We start from the raw sequence: 5,000 nt of genomic DNA on the forward strand, positions 1-5,000 counted from the left end.
CCCGGGCACACATGCAACCCGCGGCCGCCTACCGACAGCCCCCGTCGCTCGATCGCTACTCCTTTCCAACATATGTCGGAGAAGCCGGGCGGTTGTGAAACCCCAGAAATGGTGTTGGTATTCGTCCAGACCCACCTCCGACACCTGAAAATGGTGGTCAAAAAAAACGTCGATTATACGAAGCGACATTTCTGGTCGGCGATTTTCCAGTTTTGCGCCTACCGCCATGTGGGGGTGGCAGTAGGCGTCGAAAAGTGCCTTCTCGACCGCTAGCGACACCACTACTTTATCGAGCTCTGGAGGCCCGCACACCGACCCGGGGGCCGCGGAGTCGACCCCGGGGGCCTCCGCCTCTCGCCGCCGCTCACTTGGACGCCTTCCGCAACCTGTGGTCCCGCTCGGGGCCGCCGGGAGCCTCGCCGACCTGACCGGTGTCGGTAGGCGTCTGGAAGCGCCCGGCCGACCTGGACGAGGTCCCCCTGGCCCCCGGGGGACACCCCTTAGTTGGATGGGGGTGCTGTCCCGGGCACACATGCAACCCGCGGCCGCCTACCGACAGCCCCCGTCGCTCGATCGCTACTCCTTTCCAACATATGTCGGAGAAGCCGGGCGGTTGTGAAACCCCAGAAATGGTGTTGGTATTCGTCCAGACCCACCTCCGACACCTGAAAATGGTGGTCAAAAAAAACGTCGATTATACGAAGCGACATTTTCTGGTCGGCGATTTTCCAGTTTTGCGCCTACCGCCATGTGGGGGTGGCAGTAGGCGTCGAAAAGTGCCTTCTCGACCGCTAGCGACACCACTACTTTATCGAGCTCTGGAGGCCCGCACACCGACCCGGGGGCCGCGGAGTCGACCCCGGGGGCCTCCGCCTCTCGCCGCCGCTCACTTGGACGCCTTCCGCAACCTGTGGTCCCGCTCGGGGCCGCCGGGAGCCTCGCCGACCTGACCGGTGTCGGTAGGCGTCTGGAAGCGCCCGGCCGACCTGGACGAGGTCCCCCTGGCCCCCGGGGGACACCCCTTAGTTGGATGGGGGTGCTGTCCCGGGCACACATGCAACCCGCGGCCGCCTACCGACAGCCCCCGTCGCTCGATCGCTACTCCCTTTCCAACATATGTCGGAGAAGCCGGGCGGTTGTGAAACCCCAGAAATGGTGTTGGTATTCGTCCAGACCCACCTCCGACACCTGAAAATGGTGGTCAAAAAAAACGTCGATTATACGAAGCGACATTTCTGGTCGGCGATTTTCCAGTTTTGCGCCTACCGCCATGTGGGGGTGGCAGTAGGCGTCGAAAAGTGCCTTCTCGACCGCTAGCGACACCACTACTTTATCGAGCTCTGGAGGCCCGCACACCGACCCGGGGGCCGCGGAGTCGACCCCGGGGGCCTCCGCCTCTCGCCGCCGCTCACTTGGACGCCTTCCGCAACCTGTGGTCCCGCTCGGGGCCGCCGGGAGCCTCGCCGACCTGACCGGTGTCGGTAGGCGTCTGGAAGCGCCCGGCCGACCTGGACGAGGTCCCCCTGGCCCCCGGGGGACACCCCTTAGTTGGATGGGGGTGCTGTCCCGGGCACACATGCAACCCGCGGCCGCCTACCGACAGCCCCCGTCGCTCGATCGCTACTCCTTTCCAACATATGTCGGAGAAGCCGGGCGGTTGTGAAACCCCAGAAATGGTGTTGGTATTCGTCCAGACCCACCTCCGACACCTGAAAATGGTGGTCAAAAAAAACGTCGATTATACGAAGCGACATTTCTGGTCGGCGATTTTCCAGTTTTGCGCCTACCGCCATGTGGGGGTGGCAGTAGGCGTCGAAAAGTGCCTTCTCGACCGCTAGCGACACCACTACTTTATCGAGCTCTGGAGGCCCGCACACCGACCCGGGGGCCGCGGAGTCGACCCCGGGGGCCTCCGCCTCTCGCCGCCGCTCACTTGGACGCCTTCCGCAACCTGTGGTCCCGCTCGGGGCCGCCGGGAGCCTCGCCGACCTGACCGGTGTCGGTAGGCGTCTGGAAGCGCCCGGCCGACCTGGACGAGGTCCCCCTGGCCCCGGGGGACACCCCTTAGTTGGATGGGGGTGCTGTCCCGGGCACACATGCAACCCGCGGCCGCCTACCGACAGCCCCCGTCGCTCGATCGCTACTCCTTTCCAACATATGTCGGAGAAGCCGGGCGGTTGTGAAACCCCAGAAATGGTGTTGGTATTCGTCCAGACCCACCTCCGACACCTGAAAATGGTGGTCAAAAAAAACGTCGATTATACGAAGCGACATTTCTGGTCGGCGATTTTCCAGTTTTGCGCCTACCGCCATGTGGGGGTGGCAGTAGGCGTCGAAAAGTGCCTTCTCGACCGCTAGCGACACCACTACTTTATCGAGCTCTGGAGGCCCGCACACCGACCCGGGGGCCGCGGAGTCGACCCCGGGGGCCTCCGCCTCTCGCCGCCGCTCACTTGGACGCCTTCCGCAACCTGTGGTCCCGCTCGGGGCCGCCGGGAGCCTCGCCGACCTGACCGGTGTCGGTAGGCGTCTGGAAGCGCCCGGCCGACCTGGACGAGGTCCCCCTGGCCCCCGGGGGACACCCCTTAGTTGGATGGGGGTGCTGTCCCGGGCACACATGCAACCCGCGGCCGCCTACCGACAGCCCCCGTCGCTCGATCGCTACTCCTTTCCAACATATGTCGGAGAAGCCGGGCGGTTGTGAAACCCCAGAAATGGTGTTGGTATTCGTCCAGACCCACCTCCGACACCTGAAAATGGTGGTCAAAAAAAACGTCGATTATACGAAGCGACATTTCTGGTCGGCGATTTTCCAGTTTTGCGCCTACCGCCATGTGGGGGTGGCAGTAGGCGTCGAAAAGTGCCTTCTCGACCGCTAGCGACACCACTACTTTATCGAGCTCTGGAGGCCCGCACACCGACCCGGGGGCCGCGGAGTCGACCCCGGGGGCCTCCGCCTCTCGCCGCCGCTCACTTGGACGCCTTCCGCAACCTGTGGTCCCGCTCGGGGCCGCCGGGAGCCTCGCCGACCTGACCGGTGTCGGTAGGCGTCTGGAAGCGCCCGGCCGACCTGGACGAGGTCCCCCTGGCCCCCGGGGGACACCCCTTAGTTGGATGGGGGTGCTGTCCCGGGCACACATGCAACCCGCGGCCGCCTACCGACAGCCCCCGTCGCTCGATCGCTACTCCTTTCCAACATATGTCGGAGAAGCCGGGCGGTTGTGAAACCCCAGAAATGGTGTTGGTATTCGTCCAGACCCACCTCCGACACCTGAAAATGGTGGTCAAAAAAAACGTCGATTATACGAAGCGACATTTCTGGTCGGCGATTTTCCAGTTTTGCGCCTACCGCCATGTGGGGGTGGCAGTAGGCGTCGAAAAGTGCCTTCTCGACCGCTAGCGACACCACTACTTTATCGAGCTCTGGAGGCCCGCACACCGACCCGGGGGCCGCGGAGTCGACCCCGGGGGCCTCCGCCTCTCGCCGCCGCTCACTTGGACGCCTTCCGCAACCTGTGGTCCCGCTCGGGGCCGCCGGGAGCCTCGCCGACCTGACCGGTGTCGGTAGGCGTCTGGAAGCGCCCGGCCGACCTGGACGAGGTCCCCCTGGCCCCCGGGGGACACCCCTTAGTTGGATGGGGGTGCTGTCCCGGGCACACATGCAACCCGCGGCCGCCTACCGACAGCCCCCGTCCGCTCGATCGCTACTCCTTTCCAACATATGTCGGAGAAGCCGGGCGGTTGTGAAACCCCAGAAATGGTGTTGGTATTCGTCCAGACCCACCTCCGACACCTGAAAATGGTGGTCAAAAAAAACGTCGATTATACGAAGCGACATTTCTGGTCGGCGATTTTCCAGTTTTGCGCCTACCGCCATGTGGGGGTGGCAGTAGGCGTCGAAAAGTGCCTTCTCGACCGCTAGCGACACCACTACTTTATCGAGCTCTGGAGGCCCGCACACCGACCCGGGGGCCGCGGAGTCGACCCCGGGGGCCTCCGCCTCTCGCCGCCGCTCACTTGGACGCCTTCCGCAACCTGTGGTCCCGCTCGGGGCCGCCGGGAGCCTCGCCGACCTGACCGGTGTCGGTAGGCGTCTGGAAGCGCCCGGCCGACCTGGACGAGGTCCCCCTGGCCCCCGGGGGACACCCCTTAGTTGGATGGGGGTGCTGTCCCGGGCACACATGCAACCCGCGGCCGCCTACCGACAGCCCCCGTCGCTCGATCGCTACTCCTTTCCAACATATGTCGGAGAAGCCGGGCGGTTGTGAAACCCCAGAAATGGTGTTGGTATTCGTCCAGACCCACCTCCGACACCTGAAAATGGTGGTCAAAAAAAACGTCGATTATACGAAGCGACATTTCTGGTCGGCGATTTTCCAGTTTTGCGCCTACCGCCATGTGGGGGTGGCAGTAGGCGTCGAAAAGTGCCTTCTCGACCGCTAGCGACACCACTACTTTATCGAGCTCTGGAGGCCCGCACACCGACCCGGGGGCCGCGGAGTCGACCCCGGGGGCCTCCGCCTCTCGCCGCCGCTCACTTGGACGCCTTCCGCAACCTGTGGTCCCGCTCGGGGCCGCCGGGAGCCTCGCCGACCTGACCGGTGTCGGTAGGCGTCTGGAAGCGCCCGGCCGACCTGGACGAGGTCCCCCTGGCCCCCGGGGGACACCCCTTAGTTGGATGGGGGTGCTGTCCCGGGCACACATGCAACCCGCGGCCGCCTACCGACAGCCCCCGTCGCTCGATCGCTACTCCTTTCCAACATATGTCGGAGAAGCCGGGCGGTTGTGAAACCCCAGAAATGGTGTTGGTATTCGTCCAGACCCACCTCCGACACCTGAAAATGGTGGTCAAAAAAAACGTCGATTATACGAAGCGACATTTCTGGTCGGCGATTTTCCAGTTTTGCGCCTACCGCCATGTGGGGGTGGCAGTAGGCGTCGAAAAGTGCCTTCTCGACCGCTAGCGACACCACTACTTTATCGAGCTCTGGAGGCCCGCA

This window comes from Euprymna scolopes, unplaced genomic scaffold (assembly GCF_053919585.1).
Source record: "Euprymna scolopes isolate OS-2025 unplaced genomic scaffold, ASM5391958v1 sca1, whole genome shotgun sequence".
NCBI lineage: Eukaryota > Metazoa > Mollusca > Cephalopoda > Sepiida > Sepiolidae > Euprymna > Euprymna scolopes.